Source organism: Mustela nigripes, chromosome 7, assembly GCF_022355385.1.
Source record: "Mustela nigripes isolate SB6536 chromosome 7, MUSNIG.SB6536, whole genome shotgun sequence".
Taxonomy (NCBI): domain Eukaryota; kingdom Metazoa; phylum Chordata; class Mammalia; order Carnivora; family Mustelidae; genus Mustela; species Mustela nigripes.
The window spans coordinates 76,983,910-77,009,617 of NC_081563.1; the positions used below are offsets into that span (position 1 = coordinate 76,983,910).

Below are 25,708 nucleotides of genomic sequence, written 5' to 3' on the forward strand. Positions count from 1 at the left end.
TCTAACCCACTGAGCCACCCAGGCACCCCATAAGTCAATATATCTTTAAAAAACAAAACAAAACTGCAGCCTTAACTCCTGCCTGGGTTTCCAGTCTGCTGACGTGCCATGGAGATTTCAGAGATGCTAATCTCCACAACTGCTTGAGCCATTTTCTTAAATTTCTTTTCTTTTTTAAAAAATATTATATTTATTTATTTGACAGCACGAGAGAACAGAAGCAGGGGGAGGGGCAGAGGGAGAAGCAGGCTCCCTGCTAAGCGGAGAGCCCAATGCGGGGCTCAATCCCAGGGCCCTGGGATCATGACCTGAGCTGAAGGCAAATGCTTAACCGACTGAGCCACCCAGACACCCCTTCAATTTCTTAATATATGAATGTATAGAACCTCGTCATTCTGTTTCTCTGGCGAATCCGGATGTGGGGTTTCCAGACTTGAGCTATGATGAATAAAGTTTCTGTGCACCTATTTGTATGTCCTTTGGTGGATATATGCACTGGTTTCTCTTGAGTCTATCCCTGGAAGATGAATGCTGAGTCATGGAGCACCTATTTTCTGAGTCACACACATGATAGTTATTACTGACTGCCTAGATTAATCAGTTACATTTAAGGTGGGTTGGTTAGGGCCAAAAGTAACTGTAGAATTTATTTCGTCTATGTCCTTCACTTTCCGTGGCAGAATGAGTCATGTATTTAGTTAGTGCTAACAGAGTATTTGGAGCTACAAGGAACATAAAACTTAATTTGAATTCAACAGTAAGGAAATGTACTATGTCATACAAGAAGAAGTTCACTGGTATGGAAGCTTCAGAGTTGCTTAATTCAGCAGCTCAGTAACATCATCAAAGATCCAGATTCTTTCCACTGTTCTGTCGTCCTCAAGATGTTGTTGACTCTGACCTCAGACTGGCCCAGCTTAGTCACAAATTGAGTACAGAAGTTCCAGGCATCAGGCATTTCAGAGTCCAAAGGACAAAGAGATTGTCTTTTCCTCTTAACCTTGCTTGGAAGCCAAGAATCTTTCTCAGATATCCTCCTGTGCATTTCCCCCCAACATCTCTTAGCCAGAAATAGGTCAGAGAGCCACCCTCGTGTCAATTACTGTCAAGGGGAATCAGACCCTCATTTATTCCTGGGTCTGCAGATGGGTCTTTCCTTCTGGAGTCGTGTGGAAAAGAGGCAGATGTTTGGACACACCAGGGGTTGTCTGCCAGCAATGGAAGAAGAGAGAATGGATATTGTGGAGTTAAGGAATAGTGTTTCCCACATTAATGCACCCAGGTAGCTTAAACCTACTTGAAGACAGAAACTATTTTGAATTTTCTTGAGTCCTCCATTATACCCAGGAAGACAGTCAAGGGGCTACTAAGGTTTTCTTAGCTAGTGGAGGACAGATTTTTTTCCCCCTTAATTTTAAATTTATGTCCAGCCTTACATATATAGGGTAAATAATGCATATTTACTCAACTTGAAACATTGCAGATGTAGCTTTCTTCATGTTTCTTGTACTGGGGGTTTATTAAGTTTTTTGGATCTGTGGGTTTATAGTTTAACCAAATTGGAAGTTTTTCTGTCATTATTTCTTCAAATAGATTTCCCCCCCACCCCCTTTCAGAGAGAGCAACTATAAATATATCGGGTTGCTCAAAGTTGTCCTAAACCTCACTGATGCTCTTTGTATTTATTTTCATTCTTTTTTCTTCAGCTTAAAATAGCCAGAATTCCAAGGTGCCATATTTGGGGGTGGTGTATCTTGAGCCCGGCTGAATTCATTTCACCAGACCCTATGAAAATTCAGATTTTCATAGATTCCTTACTGATTGGAGAGTGTGAGCTGCTGTCCATCCACGTGTAGAGATACAGAATCATGATTGTTTTATTCCCTTGTACTTAAAACCTACTCCTCTGCTTCCCGTGGTGGGCTGCAGAGTTTTCTTCCTTTAGGGCAAACCATGGTGGTAGAGAAATAGATATTCTTCTTCCTCATGCAGCAACTTCTGTCCAGCCTAGAAGAACATCTCAAAATTCATCTGTAAAGAGGGAGGGAAAGAGCAAGAGAAATCCACTTACTTTGGGAAAAAAAAATGCTAGTTATCAATGACCGATAAAAACTCTGCTTGGGTTGGGAGTGCAAATCTTTGGCTTGGTTGTTGAAATTTCTGTAGTATGATCTCATAGCAGGTGTGCGCACGTGTGTGCGTGCGTGCGCGCGCGCACACACACACACTCTCTCTCTCTCTTTCTTTCTCTCTCTCTCTCTATATGAAGAACTAGCTGTGCCTCTAAAGGACCCTGCATTTGGGTACGTAGCTGACTCAGTCAGTAGAACAAGTGACTCTTAGGCTCAGGGTCATGAGTTTAAGCCCCACACTGGGTATAGAACTTTACTTAAAAATAAATTTTTTTAGGGGTGCCTGGGTGGCTCAGTGGATTAAAGCCTCTGCCTCCAGCCCAGGTCATGATCCCAGGGTCCTGGGATCAAGCCCCACATCTGGCTTTCTGCTCAGCAGGGAGCCTGCTTCCTCCTCTCTCTCTGCCTGCTTCTCTGCCTACTTGTGATCTCCGTCTGTCAAATAAATAAAATCTTTTTAAAAATAAATAAATAAATAACATTTTTTAAAAAAAGAGCCTTCATTTATAAAACGCTTTTTACCTGCGTTATCCTGTTTAATCCTCACATGAGATAACAGAGAATAGCTTGTCCAGTATCACCCGGAAGGAAAACAATGGAGTCCTGTGACTCCCAAGTCCCATGTTATTTTCAGCACATCAGCACTGCCTCACCTTTATACAGGGAGACAAAACCACTGGAGGGTGGCACACTATCATTAAGGAAATAAATGGATTAAAACGATATTCACAGTGTGGGACCTTCATCTGTTGGAAGACATATTTATGCATGTAAAAACATACGCAGAATGCGGAAAGGCCATGATATGTTGAATAGATGGGGAGTTTATAGGTGACTTTTTCCTGTTTTGACTGTCAACATGACCTAGAGCAGCACTGTCGGCTAGAACTGTCTGTCATGATGGCAGTGTTCTCTGTCTGCACTGCCCAGTACGGTAGCCACTGGATACATGTTCGTTGAGCTCTTGCAATTTGTCTTGTCCTGGCCAAGAAGTAAGTGTAAAACACGTACTGAGTTACCAAGGCTTAGTATGAAAAGAAGAATGTGAAGTATCTCATTTAGTTTATTTTTATACTGATTGAATGTTGAAATGATTCTATTTTGGATGCCCTGGGCTAAATAAAACATTATCAAAGGTAATCTCACTTGTTTCTTTTTACTTCTTTTAATGTCGCTACTAGAAAATTCTGCATATGTACATGGCTCACAGTATATATCTCTTGAGCACCACCGGTCTAGAGTTCAAGGGCATGAAATTCTTTATCAGGGGCACTTGAGTTCAATTCCCAGTCTTCGCTTTTCTAAGTAGGGGACCTGGAACAAGTTACAGAACTCATCCTTGTTCTTTTTCAGTTCTTAAACAGGAATAATGATTGTGCCCTAGCTCAGAGAGTTATTGTTAGAATTAAATGAGTTGATTTTGGAAAGCCTCTACTGCAGGCAGTGACTAGCACCTGTTAAGTGCTCGATAAGAATTAGTTGTTAATTCTTTTTTCTAAATTTTCTAAGGTGGATGTGAATTTCTTATATAATAAAGATTTAAAAGAAAATTGAAATAAACAATGAATTCTGGAACACTGAAAATAAATTTAAAAAATAAATAAAAAATTTTAAAAAAGAAATTGAAATAATTAAAATTTAAAGCAAGACCATTATCTTTAACCCTGGTCAGAAGTTGAGTATTTATATTGTTTTAAAGCTGTGTAGTCAGGACGCCTGGGAGACTCAGTCAGTTTAGCAGCTGCCTTGGGCTCAGGTCATTATTCCAGATTCCTGGGATCAAGTCCCTCATCGGGCTCCCTGTTCAGCCAGGAGCCTGCTTCTCTCTCTGCCTCTGCCTGCCAGTCTGCTGGCTTGTGCTCTCTCTCTCTCTCTGACAAATAAATAAATAAATAAAATCTTTTTAAAAAAATCAAAGCTGTGTAGTCGTGTTTGCTTTGTTTTATTGTGTGTATGCATGTACAAACCTTGGACACAAGCGGAGTTGGGACCATCACAATGACCGTTTATTAGGCAATCTCATTCTTGCCTTCTGACCCGGGTCCTCCCCCTCCATCAAAGTGAGGGGATAATTGCATCATGGTTCCCGCTGGCATGCACAACACACCAAGTGTTCGCCTATATTTAGCCAACATGAAGTCACTGAAACTCTATGCCCACTAGATGCAATTAGTGCTTTGTTATTTGTTGCTCACATGGCTTATATCCTGACTGCTCTGCATAGTTTGTGTCCTTAGATGAATTTAAAAGAACTGAAAACCTTTTGTGCTGAGAAAACTGCTTGGGGAGTAGGAACCGAAATCCCAAGTCACTGAATCCCCTGGAAGGTACCCTGAGGTGAATACTTGATGCCTCCCGCAAGCCAGGGAGACCTCAATTATCCTCCTCTTTGATGGCAGGAGGAGTAGCAGGGGGAGCAGGCTCGGGAAGGAAGGGTTGTCTATATTCTACCCAGCTGGTAGAAGCAGTACTCGGTCAGTGGCTCCAAGGAATGGGCCCAGCTCCACTTTCCTTCCTGCAAACAGAAATGGCACCTGGAGCGCAAAAACACAGAGCAGCTCAGCGGGGGCTGACTCTGCAAGGGGACAGAGGCTGGGGACTGCCCACAGAGCAATGAATCAGAGGCTCACTGTGTTGGCTAGTGCCTCCATTTTACTCTTGGGGCCTCGTCCCTCTAATTTAAGGCTCTGAGGTGCCATGTGTGCGTGAGTGTGCGTGTGTGTGCGTGTGCGTGCATGTGTGTGTGAGATATTGAGAACATTAGCTTAGACTCTCAATCCTCAAATTTTTGTTTCTCAAAATTATCCTCATTTTGGATGGCAAAGACTTACTCCTATCAGAGATCCCAGTTTTATTTTATTTAACAGACAAAATAACTCCCAGGGAGCGGGCAAAGAAATAAAGCAAACGCTATTGAAAATATTTCTAAAGTATGAGGTATTCATAAATGTGTTTTACAGGATAAAGCCAGATATTCCTGAGGCCAGAGATGCTAGACAAAAATTTAGAGGCTAGTTGACATGCTTCTATCCTCAAACATTACCGTTCTCTTGTCTTGTATGTCTTAGTCCATCACTCAGCCTTTTTTATTCTAAAATAGATGATTTTATGATGAAAAATATTTGTTATTTTTAAAAGAATATGAAACTTTATTTTGAAAAATTTTTTGAAACTATTGTTTTTATATCAGAGATTTTATTAAAAGAGAGAGGGAAAAAGTGAGTGAATATTTCAGAAAAGCATAAACAAACCCGGTTTCATTTATTAACTACAGAAACACAGATTTTAATGAGTTTTAAATATTCATTTAACAAATATTTAATGAGTATCCAATGTGAATAACAGTACATTGGTATCCTCGCCTTATCTATCTTTCATTAAGTGATTTTTGTAATTTTACTAAGTAATATGTTCCTGGCATCATTCTTCTTTGCTTGCTATACAGATTTGGGGATGTTATTAAAAATTTATCCGGGGACAGGGGCACCTGGGTGGCTCAGTGGGTTAAGCCTCTGCCTTCGGCTCAGGTCATGATCCCAGAGTCCTGGGATCAAGCCTCGAATCAGGCTCTCTGCTTGGCAGGGGGTCTGCTTCCCTCTCTCTCTGTCTGCCTCTCTGCCACTTGTGGTCTCTGTCAAATAAATAAATAAAATCTTTAAAAAAAAAAATTTGTCTGGGGACAACATTAAAAAGAAAATGAAAGCAACCACATAAGCTCAACTCAGTGACAGTTGCAGTTGGCCCTGTCTATGAACGGAACATTGTTATATCCCAATGGATTGTGAGAAAGAGGTTACAGACAATTACCAGCACACCTTCTCTCTCTCTCACAAAAGGAGGAAGCAAATAGGATCAGGAGAATTCATTTCAGGGAAAAAACACTGAGTCAGCTGAGATTGATTAAAAAGTAAAGTATTTCAAACTTCAGTATTCTATTATTAGTAACAAGTTAATTTCCACATACCTCACACTCTAATGAGGATAGCTGTGTTGGACAGTAACCAGTCATCAACACCTCAGTGTGAATGAAGATCTGAGAGTCGATTCTCCTAGAGGGAGTGAAGTAGTGAGAAGGAGAGAACAGTGGGTACTTGGAGCAGGGAGGGGACACCCCAGGGAGAAAACGTCTCTGACTTCCTAGTTTGCACAGGAACTCTGGTATCTGGAATAACATGCATAGGTCCAAGTCCTGCTTCCCCCCAAATCATAGCAACTGAGTTCTTTACAATGACGATTCATATTTTACTAATACTAATTGCTATGATTACCATTACTAATTACCATGATGGAAAAGAGAAGACTGCCCCTTCTGAGAGTTTTTATAGATGGTCGGTCATTATAGTAATAACTTATGGTAAGTGTTTAAATACATTAAAGTGGATGCAGGAAGGTTGGAAATAAATATTGTTGCTATGGTTTTAAGATCTAAATAAAAATAATAGGTCCATTAGTACAATAGTTAAAATATGCCATGGTATAATGCACAATAGCTTTTACTACCAGAAGTATATAACGTATGATTTCTAAAAATTTCATAAAGAGCATATTTTCAAATCTGTATGTAAAAGATAGATTATTTGATAAATGGGGTACCTGTTTGAAAAAGAAAATAAAGAAAAATAAAATCTCTATCTGACTCTTCATATAAAATCCATTTAGAAGGTCTAAAAATTTGAACATAAAATAAGTGAATCCATTAAAATTCCAGAAGATAAACTGAGTGTGTATTTTTATAATCTTAGAGTAAGGAAGTTCTTTTCAAGCAGAAATTCTCAAAGGAAAGACTGTCAATTGGGGCTTTTTTCTTTCTCTCTTTCTTTTTAAGTTAAAATGTCTCCACAGCAAAAATTAAAATGTCTCCTTATTTCGCAGAAACAAGGTTGAACTAATACTGGGGGGAAATGTGCAATATTAATGACAAAATAATATGAAAAAATATGCATAAAACACAATGACCATAGTAAATTTTATATATAGGAACAAACAATATTATAAAAAATGGGCAAAGACTGGTATAAGGAGTTGAAAGAAGAAGCATAAATGTCCCGAAACTGTTGAGCCCAGTTAAGATGTGAAAGGGAGACAGTCTCCAGACCATCAGCCCACAGCCCCATTTTGCAGGGGGAAACTGAGTCTCAGAGAAATTCAGTGACCAGCCTCGTGGCTGCCAGCCCATGAGAAGAGAATTAATTCAACTTTACCTTGAAAACAGTCTCTAGAGCTCTTTATGCATCGAAAGTGAACGAAACAAGATGAAGCTGTCACCCTCCGCATTCAGACCCCTGTGCGTGGCTTCCAGAAGAACATCAGGGAGAACACGGGAAGCAAAGGGAGATCCCAGGGCACCGTTTACACTCTCGTCTGCAGGGTGAGTGGGACCGAGCTCATTTGGCTTGGCTGCTCTTGCATTGGCTTTCAGAGGCTCTGGAAGTGAGACACTGAGCTAAAGAGACATTCCAGGTCAGCCCCCATTTGTCTGGATGACAACCTCCAGCCCAGCTCTACTAAAGGTCACTGTCTGCAGGGCAAAGCCTTGCCAACTGATGGATGCAAAGACCAGACCTGCCATCCAGGACTGGACACTGATACAATGTGAATGGAAACTAACAAGAGGGCAGAGAAAGCAAAATCTGTGTAGTCCTAGTTGCTTTAGCTATTGCCTGCGACAGGGGTTCCCTAAGTCTGGCCTGCACACAACCTTGGCCATGGGAAATAATATTTTTAGGTAGTATACAAACTCATTTGAAATTATAACGGCCTTGTATTTGTTTCATTATGTATCCATACATAACTGCCCCAACAAAGTCATGATCCCACATATGGTTTTTAAGGATAAGCCTGCAGGAAGTGTTTGGGTTAAATAAATGACTTCATTTAAAGAACAATGCTGGGGGTGCCTGGCCCCCTCAGTAGGTGGAGCATGGGACTCTTGATCTCGGGATTGTGGGTTTAAAGCCCACGTTGGGTGTAGAGATTACTTAAAAATAAAATCTTTAAGGAAAGAAAGAACAATACTGAGTATTAATGGTGCCCGTGTTTGAACAGAGCAAAGATTGTGAATAAGGATTGACAGTGGCTGAAGTGTGTGTGATTTTTCTGCACCAGTTCTGGAAAGTACTGCATTTTACAATGCCTGTCAACCCATGCACAAATACATGTACACAGCTGTAAGAAAGACTTTGAGAGGGGCGCCTGGGTGGCTCAGTGGGTTAAAGCCGCTGCCTTCAGCTCAGGTCATGACCTCAGGGTCCTGGGATCCAGCCCCACACTGGGCTCTCTGCTCAGCAGGGAGCCTGCTCTCTCTCTACCGGCCCTCTCTCCTTGTGATCGCTGTCAAATAAATAGATAAAATCTTAAAAAAAAAAAAAATAAAGACTTTGAGAAACAATTTTTACCGCTATGCAGGTGATGCCCTCTGGACCCTCGATTCATCTTTGACACCCGCCGCCCCACCCCACCCCGGCCCACCCCGCCCCGGCCCTTGTCTTTCTTCTCCCCATAATCAATTGTCTTCAAGTTCTTTCTGTCAGTTCTGCTTCTTAAGGTTCTTTATTCATCCCTTTTTCCATCTCCAGGGCTTCCTTCCTGGTCTCTGCCCTCATTGCCTTCACCTGGACGATATCCTAGCTCATCTCCTTGCCTCCAATCCAGTTTTTCCTCCTTCAATCCACCCTCCACACTGTTGCCAAAAAGACTTAAAAAAAAAAAAACAAAACACCTGAACTGATCCTATTGTGCTCTAGTGCACAGATTAAGGCCAAGCTTCTCAGCAAGACTTGAAAAGCACCTGGTTGCTGGTTCCTGGTGCCCCTTCCCAAATTCCAACCCTGGCAGAATCCAGACTAGAAACCCAGGTCTCTTGATTCTCAAGTCTAGCGCTCTTCTCAGCATACCATGCTGCTCCTCAAAGAACCTCTCCCCGTTGTTTCATTCCACAGGTGATATCTGCATAGGTAACTCTGACTTCTTGGCACCAGGAGTTTCTTTTCCTTTTTTTAAAAGATTTTATTTATTTGAGAGAGAGAGAGAGTGAGGAAAAGATCACAAGCAGAGGGAGAAGCAGACTTCCCTCTGAGCAGGAGCCTGAGGTGGGACTCTGAAGTCGACACATAACCAAATGAGCCACCGAGGCACCCAGGCACCCTGGCACAGGGAGTTTTAAGTATACCTTGTCATGAAACAGAATGTCACAAAGTAGACCAGGCATAGACAAGGGTATTGTCTCCCTTATCCATTATGAATACATATGGTCATAAGTTATAGATATGAATAAAAATGGAAAGTATCTATTAGGCAGGTGCCTGGCTGGCTCAGTCAGGATCATGGGACTCTTGATCTCAGGGTTGTGCGTTAGAGCCGCACTGTTGGGTGTAGAGATTACAAAATGATAATAATAATAACAAACTTTAAAAAAAAGTATCTGTTGGGCAAAACAATTCATGCTGAGGACCACCGATACTGCTTAATGATTATGTAGGCCATCCTCATTTTGCAATTCTTCCACAAGAAGCAGATGGTCTAAGGGCGCCTGGGTGGCTCAGAGGGTTAAGGCTCTGCCTTCTGCTCAGGCCATGATCTCAGGGTCCTGGGATTGAGCCCTGCATGGGGCTCTCTGCTCAGCAGGGAGCCTGCTTCCCTCCCCCTTCTCTCTGCCTGCTGCTCTGCCTACTTGTGATCTGTGTCAAATAAATAAATAAAATCTTTGGCGGGGGGGGAAGCAGTGGGAAGCCGGTGACCCATTCGTTAAATCCCAGTCTAGATTAGCCTGCTAGAGTCAGCAGAGTATGACCCCCCCACTCCACCCCCACTGATGTTAGGCTGGCCTCAGCCAATGGAATATTAGCTGACATGACACACAGAGGCTCCAAATATATTTGCCTGTTCTGCTTGACCCCTTGAACAGGTAACACCCTCTGCCAGGACAGCATGCCTCAGGTAGCCTTTGTCCTTTCATCCTGGGTCCGGAAACAGAACCACATGGAACCATCTATCCGACCCTCAGCCAAGAGTCCAGCCTCTCTCAGCCTGCCGGATGGAGCCCAGCCGAGATCACACCAGCAGACCCAGGACCAAGAAAAAGAAATGTGTCTTGTCCCCAGCCACGGAGACTTTTGAGGTGGGCTGCAGCGAAGCAAAAACTGACTAACCCCAAAGCAAACTGGGTTTTGTTTTGTTTTCGTTTTTTATCAAGCTGAAAATCAACTCTCCTTTTCCTTTTGGATCACCTGCGGGGGGCGAGGGGGAGGGTAATAACGCTCCCTTGACCTTCTGCTAGCCCCCAGCGTATTTCTGGGGCATCTCCCAGCATGCCGGTTGCATAATGCAGAAAGCTCTGCAGCCTCCTTCTCACATTAGCCTGACAAGAAAGTAAATTAGGACTGTTACACTCCTGCGCTCCCTCCCCCATGAAGTCCCTGCCAAGCCCAAAGTAAAACAGAAAATCTGGTAGCCCTGTGTTTAAATTGGCGTGGCCATGCCACTGCTTCTCCTTTCAGAAACTGCCAGCTGTTTTGTCAGGGGTCTCCAGCGTTGGGGATCCTGCCCCACTCGTTTTAAGCCATGATTTTTTCTAGCAGGAGTTCATGGGGCCCGAGTCCAAGGAGGAAGCCATGCAGCAAGGGTCAACGCCACGACGTCCAAAGGCCCGAATCACACAGACCTCGTTTTTCTCTAGCCAAGGTCGCGGAGGACCGTCCTTGCTCTCTGTTTGGGCTCCTCCGTGTTTTTCTTCTCCTCCCCGGGGCTGCCCACCCGGAGCCGGTTGTCACCAAGTCCTAACAGCGGGCGGAGGTGCGCTTCCCCGCCGCCCAGAGCCTCCGGGCCAATGCAAACGCTCTCCTCCAGGTGGCAGTAGAGAGCCGCTCCCCGCCTGGCCGCTTACGTCACCTTGTTTACTCGGCTCCGGGTCATTTTTAGATCTAAGATCACAGGATGTTAATTGGGCCAATGATTTCCCATTCGTTTTGGCAAAACGCCCTTCTTGTGGGCGTCCGGACAAGCACGATGTCCTTCTTGACAATGAAATTTTGCTGCGGGGAGTATTTACTTGCAAACACTTGGAATTTCATCTTTAGGAGAGGCGAAAGCTGCGCCTTGGTAGGTGCTATGGGCTTGTTTTGGGGTCATTTTAGATTTGGAACTAGGGAGAGCGGGGAGGCCAGACACTACAGTGGTATCTGGGTGACATCTCCAGAGCCATCAGAGAGCCCGCAGGAGGAGTCTGCCTTTCGCACTTCCCTTTCCCCTTTATAAAATAATTACTCAGCAGGAAAACATTTGGACTTTGGAACTTGGAGGAATAAGGAAAACAGCTGATTTGGCCAATCTGTGTCCTGATTCACTGTGGGGGGACACCTTGAAGCTCTGGGCCTCCCAGAGGCACCTGCCTCAGATGCCTTCGCACAGGAATTGGATCTGAACGTCTCATAGATCCCACATTTCACAGGCTGGAACTTTTCAAGCCAACAACAACAAGCATTGCTTATTTCTTACTCCCATGTTACCCAGCTACTGATGAGGACAGGTGAAGCCCAGAGGAGCTAAAAGGGCCTAGCTCACTCTCTCATCTCCAGGCCTGGATCGTTTGAGCACCAGTAAAACATCAGAAGCCTTGGAGTTTCTGCTCGTTCTGCGCCAGCTTTGGCGGGTAGAGGATGGAAGGTTCCAGAGTTTGCCAATGACTGTGCATGAGGCAAAATAAACAAATAGAAGTCCGCAGTTACACAATCCTTTACAAGAAGAGGGTAGACACATCATATGCTCAAAGAAAGCAAGAGAAAATCTATACTGTTAAAAATAAATGAGCCTCAAAGTTTTTTTAAATGCCTGTTCCTCTCTGTCTACCTCCCAGCTCATCCTTTTAGCACTCCTGCTGCTACATATAGAAAGTGCCTCCTGGAGAGGGCAGAGTCCCTCTCCCTCAGGTCCTTCTGCAGTCCCCCGGAGTGACAGCATCGGCCTGGAGAGATAGATGGTTTTCACGTGGGCAGGAAGGGAAGGAAAATTCTCTTCAGGTGGAGGCAACAACCATTTTTTGAGCACCTGATCTGTGTCAGCTACTCAGGCGGGCAATATAAGGTTATAAAAACAAGGAAAGTCACGGTTTCCTGCCACTGCAGAACTTTGAGTTTTCATGGTGTTTATCTCATAGGGAATTTTCATTCCTTTTGGCAAGCACATGCTGAGAGAAGCTCTGAAAGAGTTTTTCAATAGAAAAGAAGAATGTCAGGTAAGTAGTTTGGAAAAGCATACTTCCACTTGGGTGTCTACTTAAGAGAGGGTTGGGGCGGGTGGTGCGCCTGGGTGGTTCAGTCAGCTAAGTGTCTCCTTTTGGCTCAGGTTGTGATGGGATCGAGCCCAGCATCAGGCTCCCTGCTCGGCGGGAGAGTCTGCTTCTCCCTCTCTCTCTCCTGCTCCCCAGCTTGTGTTCTTTCTCTCTGTCTCTCTCTCAAATAAATCAATAAAACCTTAAAAAAGTGGGTTGGGAACAGGGTTTGGCAACAATGGCAGATTTGCTTGGTGGACAAGGGGACCCGGCATCCCAAGCATTCTGGGGCTCTAAGGAGATGGAGGGAGGTGGAAAGAGGAAAAAGGGAGACACTTGCTCAGGGTCAAATGGTGCATTGAAGGGCAAGGATTTGAACCATGGAATTCTCCAGAGAAGGTTCAGGAGTAGGGAGCATAACATAGCTGCCTCCAGTAGGAGCATTCCCTAGAGCTGCTTGCTATTGGACAAGATGTAGGCTCACCTTCGGTTTCCTGCATCTGTGAATAGGAGGTGATATCCAGATAGGAAAAAACAGACAGCCCCAGGACCACTTATCACCCATAAACTCGTCTTTCTATTTTTATTTTTTTTAAAGATTTTATTCATTTGACAGAGAGAGACACAGCAAGAGAGGGAACCCAAGCAGGGGGAGTGGGAGAGGGAGAAGCAGGCTTCCCACCAAGCAGGGGCCCCTATGCAGAGCTTGATCTTAGGACCCTGGGATCGTGACTGGAGCCAAAGGCAGTCGCTTAACGACTGAGCCAACCAGGTGCCCTTTTAAATGCCCCTTGTCATGAACCTGGTTGATGATTCAAATCCATCCTGATCACAGGGCAGAGCCAATGGAGAGAAAGCAAACAATGAAATTTTAAAAATTTTTAGGGTTATACGAAATTTAAAGGAGATTCTAAAGAACTTTTTGTTAGCTATGAAACAAATAGACTTAGCATAAAACAAGCATACGGATTAATAAATTATAAGCAAAGAATTTTGTAACCTTGCAACCACCCGTGAAAGGAGAGAGAACGGTGCCGGCAATCCCAGCAAGAACTTTTTTAAGCCGCAGTAACTGCTGCAGGCTACAAGGACGGAGGAGTGGACAGGTCACTTGGAGGATGTTTGGAAGCCTCCAAGGAGCGGATGACCCTCCAGCCATCAGCCTAGCAGTATTTATGGACTACATCTAATGCTGCCACAAACAAAGTATAGGGCCTCATCCCCACACATTTTACCTGAAGGAGGTGAGAGAGGAAAGGGGTTAGCATTTATTGAGTACTTACTGTATGCTAAGTGCTTTACTTGTGTTATCTCTAATTGAGATCCACTAAGCATGAATGCTCGTTATAACTTTGTGAGGTTCGGGTTACAATCCCCACGTGACAGATGAAAAAACTGATGCATAGAGAGGTCAAGTAACTTGCCCAGGGTCCCGTGGCCTGTAAGAGGCACTGGCACTTGAAGTCAGGCAGCCTGGCTCCAGAGCCCCCACGTTCTTCACCACCACCCTAGATAAGTTGGTTATATGGTATATACTTCTGTTTGCCCTTCAAGATCCACTCTCCATCCTTCCCCATCCTGGTCTGTGCTGCAGACCTTGTCAGTGTCTTCCCTTGCTCGCCCTTTGGCTTCGGGTTGGGTTTAGCCAGCGGGTGTCCCAGATGGGAGAACAGAGGGAAGGGGAAGTGGGAGGGTGGCCTGGATGGGGCCTGGCTGCATCCTGGGCCTGGCTGCATCCCTTTTCTCACGGTGGCCACTCTGGTCAGGTCACTCTAAGCACACAGGCAGCCAGCTACAGGTCTTGGTGACCATACCGCCCCTCGCCCCTTTAGGCCTTGGGGTGGTCAAGTAGCTGTTACTTCTTGCCCTGCCTCTGTGGTTTCCCTGCATCCTGCCCACACCTTTGTAAATAGCCCCTTTATTCAACTTTCTTCAAATTACCCAACTTGAGTGTGCCATCTGTTTCCTGCCCGGGTCTGGCCTGATATAAATAGGAAGGCAGGAAAGCAGCAGCTCTGAGTCCTCTCTCCCTGCGTGGGCAGTGTTCCTCATGGGTACAGGACCAGTCACAGGTGAATCAGAATGACCTCTCATTGCAAGGGCTCCGGGATGTTCTGTGGGGGGATAGGGGGTCCTGGCATTGCAGAATGAGGTTGACGCCCCCCCCACCCCCGCCGACTTAGGGCCTTCTGAGATACAATAAGCCACAAGGGTTCTGTTGGCAGAAAAGATCCTAGGCCTTCTGGGAGAAGGGCTAAAGAGAAGAAACAGAATTGGGTGGGGCGAGTTGGGGGTGGGGGCGGACCGGCTAGGGAGTGGAAGAGGTGGGCTCAGGAGGCCAGATGGCCTGGGTTCGAATCCCAGCTCCTCCACCAACCAGATGTATGACCTCTGGCAGTTCATTTAACATTCCCAAGCCTAACTTTCCCCCTCTGTAAGGTTGGACAGTAGGAGTAAATGAGTCCATGAATGCAAATGGCCGGCCCATTTTCAGTTTTTTATTACTGAGGAAGATCAGGCCTTTGAAAATTTTCGACCTTTGAAAAATACAGGGCAGATTCAAGGGCTGGAGCCCTTGGGGACGATGCATTGGGAAATAAGAAAGCAAACCCTGAAGCAAGTTGCCACAGCTTGGATGCCAGGACCAGCATGGAAAGCTAAGGGAGGCATGGAATCCTCCCAGTACTTCTTGGCCCTGTCCTTGATTAGGCTGCCACTTGAGGGCACACAGAGCAGATGTCCGTCAGAAGACCAGAGCAAGTGAAGTTGCCAGAAAGATCTCATGCTGGGAGAATCAAGTTCCCCCCATTGCTCCCCTTCCTAAAGGCTTCCCTTCTGTAAACATCACTGCTCTCTCCAGCATTGACAGTTTCTCCCTCTGGAAAGGAGTAGTCTCATCAGCATACAAAGATGCTCTAATAACTTGGGAGGCCTGGGTGGCTCAGTGGGTTAAGCATCTGCTTCGGCTCAGGGCATGATCCCAGGGTCCTGGAATCGAGTCCCGGATCTGGCTCCCCGCTCAGTATGGAGCCTGCTTCTCCCTCTGCCTGCCACTCTGCCTGCTTGTGTGCTCTCTCCCTTAACAAATAAATAAATAAGATCTTTTAAAAGAAAGATGCTCTAATGTCTCTTATCTTAAATTCTTCAATCTCACAACTTCCATTTCTCTGGTCCCATAGCAAAATTCCTTCCGAGAGTTGTCTATAAACACTTCTTCCCTCCTGTTCTCTCCTCAATGGATCCATTAGCATCTCAGCCCCAAATTGTTCTCCCAGGCCACTCTTCTCAGTCACCAATAACCTCCACATTGCGTCATCTAACGACACCTTTTTATCTCTCTCAACCTCTCAGCTGCATTTGGCCCACTGGGACAACACTCTGTGTTGACACATCTTCTTGCCTCAGTTTCCGAGGATCTGCAGAGATCCCCTCTGGCCTCTCCAGGTTTGTCAGTGTGCTGGGCCAGCAAGCCTACTCCTCTAGAGCCCTTGGGGTGTGTAGTATGGAGAGATGAGCTCACTGAACAGTTCTTCACAGCGCTCAGGAAATGTGAGGAAACTTCCATCTTTGCTGATCATTGGAAGCATGAAGTTGATGGGAGTTGGAAAGGGGAAGGTAGCCAGGGAGGAGCAGTGGGAGATGGTGCAGGATAAGCTCTGTCATCCCACCCCACAACCCTGGCAGCTCACAGCAGTCAGAAGCTGACATTCATCTTCGCATTTTTATGGTCAACTGGCCCTTATTATTCCTGTTTTACAAGGGAAGACAATGGAAGCAGGGAGGAGGAGGAATTCATTCATTTTCTTGGTCAGGGTCATATGAGGCGAGGCCATGCCCCAACAGGGCTCTGTGCAGAAGCCCTCACCCTGCCCTACTCATGTCCTATAGGGTCTCCAGAACCTAAAACTCAATCTATAGTACATTCCAGACCTTTGCCAGAATCCTCTCTTGAGAAAACCCAGAGCAGACTTGGGACCAGTGTGTAGTCCAAGAACTTAGCATCACTATTCTTTGTCGGTCCTGGGTGCCTTGTTTGTGTGCACTGGAAGAAAGTGTTAGGGCAAAGAGGGAATGGGAATGGATGAGACAAAGACAGGAAGTGGCTCTTTTTAATCTTGTCTTCAGAGACTACATCATGAGGATGAGAGGATGGAGTGAGAAATACTTGGGAAAAAAAAAAAGAAATACTTGAGAGATGCCAGTGGTAGTCTTCAGCCTTCATACATTGTGTCATGGCCAAGTTTGCAGGATCAGTCTAGAGCTCCAGTGGCAAAATATCTGAGGGTTTCCCATTCCTCCTTCTTGCTGGAAGCAGCATCCGGGGTCCCTGGTAAGAGATGTTTCGGGTGAGGATGGTGGTTTCGTTCCCCATTGAGACAGTTTTAGGATATGGGTTTTCTGCTCCTTCCATCCCACACCCTTGAGCCAAGTAGACTTCCTCATCCTCATCTCTTGCACCATGTCTTTGGGAAGCTAATGAGAAATAGAATGTAGAGTAAACTCGGTTGGTTGAGTGTCCAACACTTGGTTTTGGCTCCGGTCACGATCTCAGGGTTGTGAGATCGAGTACTGTTTGGGACTCCGTGCTCAGGGGGGAGTCTGCTTGAGATTCTCTCCCTCTGCCTGTCTCCTTACTCGTGCATGCTCTTCCTCTCTCTCAAATTAAAAAAAAAAAATCTTTTTTAAAAATTTTAAAAAGAAGTAGAATGTAGAGAAAAGCACGGAGTCATATTAGATGTGCGTTTGAATGTGAGCAGCATAGTCACCAGTGATTTCCGTGTGCTCAGAGTCTCCGTTTCCCTGTCTTTGAAATGCAAATAATAAAAATCACCTTGTGGAGTTATTGCAGGGATCAGAGTCAGTGTTCATATGGTTTCTGCACATGTGCATGGTTGGTACTTGGTAAGCACTGGCTGGTATGATAAAGGGCCCATTAGGCTAGCCTTTTACCTAAATCCCTTTCTATTAAAAAAAAAAAAAAAAATCTGGCGAGTCAGTTCTATCAACTAGGATGCTTTCAACTCTAAGTGCAGACAATCCAACTGAACTTAAGAGTAAGGAAAATGGGAGCGTTTGGGTGGCTCAGTGGGTTAAGTCTTTGCCTTTGGCTCAGGTCATGATCTCAGGGTCCTGGGATCGAGCCCCACATCGGGCTTTCTGCTCAGCAGGGAGCGTGCTCCCCCCCCCCCTCTGCCTGCCTCTCTACCTACTTATGATCTCTGTCTGTCAAATAAATAAATAAAATCTTCGGGGGGAAAACAAAAGAGTAAGGAAAATGTATCCTCTACTTAAGAAATCTGGAGGCAGCCTCAGGGAGGACTGATCCATAGCTTAACAATGTCATAGAGGCTACACGTTCTTCCATCTTATCTACCTCCTCAGCCTATCTGCTCTATTCCCCAGTCGTCTTCCTCATGCTTTCAAGATAATGGGCACAGTTCTAGATGTCACTTAGAAACACAACCACATCCAACAGTGGGAGAGGACCGTCTCTTCCTGTGTATGCCTGTTTAAGTAAGGGGATCTTTCTGAGAATCCAGCCAGCATACTTCTCATTTCTCATCAACCAGAATGATTTCATGTGCTTATGTTTGAACAAAAAGACAATCACTGTAATTGGTTGTTTCAGTCAACTTCTATTCCTGACACAGGAGGGATGGTTATTGGATAGACAACCAACCAATGATCTGCTCTGCTGTTTGTTTAACAACATCCAAAAAAAGTGTTTATGAAGCACCTACTAATACCTACTGAGCGCTCAGGCTTTGGAGGGACTGACCTCATAGCTTAATGTCAACCACTGCAAATTTAGAATGTAAATGCTGGCGATTTTGACTCACAGAGAGGAGATGCTCAGGAAATGTCCTCTGAAGCAAGGAGCCAAAGGGCAAGGTGGAGGTGGCTGGGCCAGGTTCATTCATGGCCAGGAAGCACCATCTCGGAAGCAGGGCTCGCCAAGAAGGTGAGGGAGTTCCCCAAGCTTCAAGCTGGCACTCGGCTCCCAATTACGATTCCAGAATTATTAGCTTTGATTCTGTGAGAAAGGAGCACATCAAAGCCAGAATCCTATGAATTAAAATGTTGACTAATCGAGCTAATTATAGTTCAGTCATCTGAATTTTCACACAATGAGCCTGAGTTCTCATGAAAGCCTGTTCTCGGGCAGGAGGAGGCTTTGATGATGAAGCAGCTGTTTATGTCTCAGACCTAGTCCTCCCCACTCTGGCCAGGGAATCCATACTGGAGTGCCTTCTGCCCACTCAAAGGTCTCATGAGTTCTACTCCAGCTTTCTTGAAAGCTGAAGCAAGCTCAGGTGAGGGGGAGATTATAGAGATGTGGGGAACTAGAGTCTCCTCCCCGGAGAAAGATCTAACCGGCGTGTCAGAATGTCAGGATGAGATTCTTTTCGTTTTCAATTTTATTCCAGATTTAAAAATACTTAGGTAATTTACATAGCCTAATTATACTTTAGGGAGAAACTTCTCCCTTAACGTGTCTCAGTTATCAGATGCAGAATGGTATATAATAAATTTTAATCACTGTTTAGATGTTCTTTGCTGCAGAGTTAGTAATATAGACGAGGCCTAAATCTTTGAGCTACCAACGACAGTGTTTGATTGTCACGACTGAGGAGGAGGGATGCCACCGGCATGTCGTACTTGAGGCCACTGCTAAACACCCCACCATGCGCAGTGTAAACCCCGGGACAAAGAATTATCTGACCCGGAATGTTAGTAGTGCTGAGATTAAAGAACCTGGTGTAAAGTGTGAAGGTCCATTCAACACTGGTCGTGCACTCAAGGTCTCAGCAAGTTTGCTTAAATAGTGTCACCTGCCACCCAAAGACCTGTTTTGGCAGGTTCCTTCACATTATACATTTTTGCAAGAGAGCTGGGAATAAAGAAATGGATGGAGTCCATGGCAATCATAGTCTCAAGTCTTATAGCCAGTATGCTGGCTCTTCAGATGGTATTTGGTGAATAACGATGAAGTGTATGGATGCTTGGGGCCCCCCGGGTCAGGCTCTCTTCCTGTGTAGACAGTTAAAGAGGCAGATCTATAGAATATGGTTCATTCAGCATGTCTCTAAACTACCTTTTTTTTTTTTTAAAGATTTTATTTATTTATTTGACAGAGATCACAAGCAGGCAGAGAGGCAGGCTGAGAGAGACGGAGAAGCAGGCTCCCCGCTGAGCAGAGAGCCCGATGTGGGGCTCGATCCCAGGACCCTGGGATCATGACCCAAGCCGAAGCAGAGGCCCAACCCACTGAGCCACCCAGGTGCCCCCTTTTTTTTCTTTTTTAAGATTTTTTTATTTATTGGGGCACCTGGGTGGCTCAGTAGATTAAAACCTCTGGCTTCGGCTCAGGTCATGATCCCAGGGTTCCAGGATCGAGCCCTACATCGGGCTCCCTGCTCAGCGGGGAGCCTGCCTCCTCCTCTCTCTCTGCCTGCCTCTCTGCCTACTTGTGATCTCTGTCTGTCAAATAAATAAAATAAAAAAATCTTTTAAAAATATATATTAATTTATTTATTTGAAAGAGAGCGCGAGAGAGCACGAGAGGAGGGAAGGTCAGAGGGAGAAGCCGATCCCCCATGGAGCTGGGAGCCCATTGTGGGACTCGATCCTGGTACTCTGGGATCATGACCTGACCTGAAGGCAGTTGCATAACCAACTGAACCGCCCAGGTGCGCAGTCTTTTTTTTTCTTAATCTGTTTTTTTAAAGATTTTATTTATTGGGGTGCCTGGGTGTCTTAGTGGGCTAAGTGGCTGATTTTGGCTTGGGTCATGATCCCAGAGTTCTGGGATAGAGCCCTGCATCAGGCTTTCTGCTCAGTGGAGAGCCTGCTTCTCCCTCTCCCTCTGCCTGTGGCTCTGCCTATTTGTGCTTTATCTCTGTCAAGTAAATAAAATATTTTTTAAATTTATTTATTTATTTACTTGACAGAGAGAGAGAGATCACAAGTAGGCAGGCAGCAGGGTGTAGGGGAAAGCAGGCTCCCTGCTGAGCAGAGAGCCCGATGCAGAGCTGCATCCCAGGACCCTGGGATCATGACCTGAGCCGAAGGCAGAGGTTTTAACCCACTGAGCCACCCAGGCACCCCTCCAAACTACGTCATTTTAAAGGAGGTTTTAATTCATTCTCTTGTAAATACTACAGAATCAATAGGTTTTAAAATTATGCAAGATCTAGGTAGGAACTAAGGACTCTTTTTATTCAACTTAACTGTTATCAAACTGTGCATAAATCAACTAAGGGAGGTTTAGGCCTTCCTCTTGCTTTCTGACTGTCCTCGTTATCCAGGATATTTAGAGCTTGAAGTTCATTTGTCTTTTCAACACACTTTTACCTGAAATGATGTTCTGTTCTGTCTTGTCCTTTTGGAGTAACACCACTTAAAAATTGTTTTAATGGGGCATCTCGGAGGCTCAGTTGGTTAAGCAACTGCCTTTGGCTCCGGTCATGATCCGGGAGTCCTGGGATCGAGTCCTGTTTCGGGCTCCCAACTCCACGGGGAGTCTGCTTCTCCCTCTGACCTTCTCCCCTCCCATGCTCTCTCTCTCACTTTCTCTCTCTCAAATAAATAAATAAAATCTTTTAACGAACACATGCATGTGATTTAAAAAGTCAAGTAATAAGGGTGCCTGGCTGGCTCAGTTGGTTAAGCATCTGCCTCTGGCGGAGGTCACGATCTTGGAGTCCTGGGACTGAGCCCCACTTCGGGTTCCCCGCTCAGTGGGGAGTCTGCTTCCCCTCTGCCTCTCCATTCCTCCCCACCTCATGCTCTCACTCTCTCAAATAAATAAATAAAATCTTCAAAAAAAAAAAGTCAAATAATACTAAAAGTCCAGCGAACTGTGGCAGTCTCCCTCCTCATTCCCTAAGTCTTCCTGGCTTTTTTCTGGTGTGGACACATTGCCATATTTGAATAATCCACATAAGCCATTCTCTTTTAGTTCCTGTATTGGTAAATTTGGATTTAGTGCTCTTTTCAGCCATCCCTTCCCTAGTCCTCCCTACCTCATCATATTATAATTTTTGGTTAAATTAGTGTTTGGTGGGGTGCCTGGGTGGCTCAGTGGGTTAAGCCTCTGCCTTCAGCTCAGGTCATGATCTCAGGGTCCTGGGATTGAGCCCCGCATCAGGCTCTCTGCTCTGCGGCGAGCCTGCTTCTCCATCTCTCTCTGCCTGCCTCTCTGCCTACTTGTGATCTCTGTCAAACAAATAAAATAGTTTTAAAAAAACTAGTGTTTACATTATTACACATGTGCAAAGAAAAAAGAACATAGTAGTGTACTATTATTTTTCTTTGTTACTTTTTGTTTTTCCTGATATTAATGATTACCTTGTTTGTTCACTAGCAGCAACTACTTTAAATTTTGTTTCTTTGCAGTACTTTTGGTCAAAAGATTGCACTTGTGACCTAATTTCTCTTTGCAGAGGCCAAATTTAGCTGACATTCTGAGTTTTCAGCCCCCAAATGTCCTCTAACTCAGGACTCACTAAAGAAGGAGACTCCGCCTAAGATGCAGACCATTTCCCATCATTGGCTTCATTTTCCCCAAATGGGCCATTCTCTAATTACAGCTTTTTATCTCCATTTAAGAAGCTAGCTCCTGGGGCACCTGGCTGGCTCAGTCAGGAGAGTATGCTACTCTTGGTCTCGGGGTTGTGAAGTTGAGCCCCTTGTTGGGTGTAGAGTTTATTTAAAAAGAGAGAGGGATGCCTGGGTAGCTCAGTCGGTTAAGCATCTGCCTTTGGCTCAGGTCATGATTCTAGGGTCCTGGGATCAAGCCCTACACTGTTGTTGCCCATCAGAAAAAAAGTTAAAAAGAAAATGGAAAGAAAGAGAGAGAACCCATCTCCAGCTCACCTTCTTGCAAGGGGCCACATAATGGCAAATACTGAACCCTCAACACTACGGTCTCCCCAGTCACACAGCTGAGATGGGTTGTTAAAGAGCCAACGGTGGTCTCTTCAGAAGGTCTTAGGGACCAACACTGGCTCCAGCACAGGTGATCACTACTGAATTTGTACTAAAGACACATTTCAGCCTTCACAGATAGCTGCTTTTAAAACCTATCACTTTTCTCCTTTTTGGCTCTATACTGTTGTGAGCGGCCCTTTGGATCCACGACCTTTCGGCTGCCAAACAGTCTTGGATGGTGCACAATGCAGGGGTTGGTTTAAAATGGCGTCAAACCTGTGGCAACACTCTCTAGTTTCTGCTTTCACTGAACATAGTCCACCATACCCCCAGGATTCACTGCCCTGCTTCTCGTCCTCTCTACAAGGTTCAGGGCTAGAACCCTGGCCTTCCTGCCCCCAGGGCTGAGAGGGTCTGTCCTAGAAGATGAGGACTCCAGTGTTGAGGAGAGAGAACCTCATTAAAAATGTGCATGGATGGGGTGCCTGTGTGGCTCAGTTGGTTAAGCGACTGTCTTCGGCTCAGGTCATGATCCTGGAGTCCTGGGATCGAGTCCCACATAGGGCTCCCTGCTCGGCAGGGAGTCTGCTTCTCCCCCTGACCTCTCTCATCTCATGCTCTCTCTTTCTCCTTCAAAAAAAAAAATAAAATTTTTTTTTTTTTTTTTTTTTTTTTTTAAAGTGCGTGGTTCAATTCATGCAAAGGAGAGGACTTTACCAGCAGAGGATCTCCACCAGAAGAGCTTCTCTCCCAAAGGGTGCTAGCCTCTCAAGGAGCCGATAGCAGCTTCCAGACTTAGCTGATTCAGGCCTGGCCTGCCTGCTCCTTCCTGGAGGATGCTTGATCATGTCAGCTTCCTGGCTTTAGCAGGCCATGCTCGAGTCTATTCCTATACCCTCTCTGGAGGAATTTCTTCCCTTCCAAACTGAGCAGTCAGAGAAGGAAGTCAAGCAGTCTCTGCTGGAAAACCCTGAAGCATCCCAATCTCTCCCAAGACTCAGGGACCCCTCCTGCTAACAGAAAGACGGATGCCAAAGCCTCGCCTGGGATCTTTTCCTGAAATACAACCCTGCTTTCTACTCCTGCATCTCTGCTCGATTCTGCACAGAGAACAAAGGGATTTTTATGGAGGCAGACACACCCCACATTCCTAGTTTACAGAATTTATTTTTAACCAGAACTGCATTTAGAACCATGTGAGCAACCATACTAGTAATAATAGACGGAAGAGGAGAAGTGCGTGTGGATTCATCTTCCTGGATTTGGGTGGCTCCAGTTAATATTTAAAATGGTCTCGAGTTCTCGAAGCACACACTGACTGTTTGATGGAGGAGGCGCTGAGGAGAGAGACAGGTGGGAGTGGGAAAACTGACCTAGGATTAAAAATTAATTGTGCTGAATTTTTAAGTTAGATCGTTGAAGGCAGATGGCTATGAATTTTAATATGATTTTGTATTTAACTTTTTTTTTTTTTTGAGGAGATTTAAACTCTATTATTCACCAACGAGGCAATTGATGAACTCCCATTTCGGCTTTAATTCTACCTCATCACAAGTAGAATTACAGGGCTGGAAACACTCTACCAATCATCCTCCGTTGGAAAGAACCACACCCAAAGCCAGCCAGGGCGACAGGGATCCCTAGCACATTTTTTAAGACTTCTAATTTAAGGTGTTCTATGGCCAGTCTCCCTCGGGAGCAAATTCTGGTGTTCCACTTTCCCATTCGTTCAGCCTGGCTGTGCTTCCTCTTTCCCTGCTCCAGGGGGCTGCGTAGACAGAGGAAACACCACCCCCATCCCAGGCTCCGTCAGCCCCAGCCTTGACCCCTGGGGGGCCCGAAGGCCTGTTTTTAGGGCTATGAAGTGGATCAGGCCACAGCCCTGGGCCAAAGGGGGAGAATGGTTGACAGAGAGGGCCCTTCCCACTTAGGTATAGGAACTAACCTGATTTCAAAGGCTGGTCCCGCAACAGTGTTCAGTCTATGTCAGGGCCCAAAGAGAAAAGAAAGGCTAGGCAAGGAGTGGTATTGTAGAGCCCTCTTTATATGGTGTTGGAGGACAGGGACACAGTCCAGCAGCTGCAGGAATGCAGGGATTGGATCCAGTAGGGACGTGGTCTTGAAAGAGCTGAGCTTTCGTAAAGGGTATCAGCAAAGGGATGAGGGCACAGAGAAGAGTACACTTTCTACTGGGGAAAGAAATTGGCAAGAAAAAGACCAGGTATCAGAATCCTGGGTAAGCAAGCTGGAGAATAATTGCCAAGTTCTGGGGGGAAGGTGGAATCTCTTCTAATAGCCACTGTGGATGCAGCTCCTCATACATACCCACTGTCTCCAGAAGTTGGTGACCATTTTGACGACTTCTTATTTTAGATCTCCAGCCTATACCCCTTTCCTGGACTCCAGACCTTCGTATCCAGCTGCCCACTGGACCCCTACACTTACATGTCCAAAGAAACTTATCAGCTCTCCCCCAAACCACTCCTCTTCCTATGATCTTTGTCCCAAGGAAAGCACTTATTTTTGACTCCTCCTTCTTCTCACGCGCCATGTTTGGATCTCTTGTCCCATCAAGTTAAATCTGCTTTCTGAATAGCTACTCATTATTTCCCCTCATATTCACTGCAAAAATCTTAATTTTGGTCAAAATCAGCTCTCGCTAGAATTTTACTGCAGCCTCTTCTCTGTTCTGCCTGCCTCTAGACGTGCACGTCCTTTGGCCATCCTTCCTCCTAAATACTACTTTGATTCTATCTCTTGCTTAAAATCCATTACCTGGTGCCCATTGTCCCCAGGATAAAGTGCAAAACCTCTTAGTGTGACCTAAAGACTCATGACCTGCCCCGCCTGCTGCCCATCATCATCTCGTGCCCCTTTGCCTCATCGGCCCCCAGCTGTACTAACCTTCTGGCAGGTCCCTGAGGAAGCCCTCATTTCTCTGGACTCCATGGCTAGGTACATGAAGTTCTCGCTTTCTTCATCTGGGTCACTTTTGCTCATCTTTTGGGACTCGGTTCAAAGGATCACCTTCTCGAGGATTCCTACTCTTTCTGGTGCTCCCTCACCTGCTTCCACAGCCCCCAACTCCCTCTGTCCTTCTGCTTATCTCCTGTGTAGATATTCCGGACCAGACTTGTGGATAACCCAGGCAGAAAGCAGGTCTTTTTCCCCAAGGAGCACTGCAGCCATGGGGAGACCAAGGGCCTTGGAGTCAGCCAGACCTGTGTGTGAGAACCAAACCTGAAGTAAGACACGCTGGACAAGATTTGTATCACCTCAAGAGCTCCGTGTCATTAGCTGTAATCCTTTTAAGCCGTTGTGAGGATTGAAGTTGGTAAATTTACAAAGTGCTTGGCATTGAGCCTAACATACACATCGT

At 45.4% G+C, this 25,708-nt stretch overlaps 2 long non-coding RNA genes across 3 annotated transcripts; one reads left to right on the forward strand and one right to left on the reverse strand.

The window, feature by feature from the left end:
• Positions 1 to 424: 424 nt before the first annotated feature.
• On the reverse strand, positions 425 to 10,873 carry LOC132022590 (uncharacterized). The gene is made up of 4 exons (XR_009405638.1): positions 10,792 to 10,873; positions 7,334 to 7,556; positions 6,097 to 6,181; positions 425 to 2,031 (listed from the first exon to the last, which is right to left on the reverse strand). It is a non-coding gene; the product is annotated as an uncharacterized LOC132022590 (long non-coding RNA).
• Positions 10,055 to 25,492, forward strand: LOC132022589 (uncharacterized). 2 transcript variants are annotated; one of them, XR_009405637.1, is made up of 5 exons: positions 10,055 to 10,248; positions 10,709 to 11,228; positions 12,283 to 12,360; positions 23,011 to 23,682; positions 25,447 to 25,492. It is a non-coding gene; the product is annotated as an uncharacterized LOC132022589 (long non-coding RNA). The 2 variants fall into 2 exon arrangements; XR_009405636.1 differs by lacking the exon at positions 25,447 to 25,492 and having other exon boundaries at positions 23,011 to 23,790.
• The last annotated feature ends 216 nt before the right edge of the window (positions 25,493 to 25,708 follow it).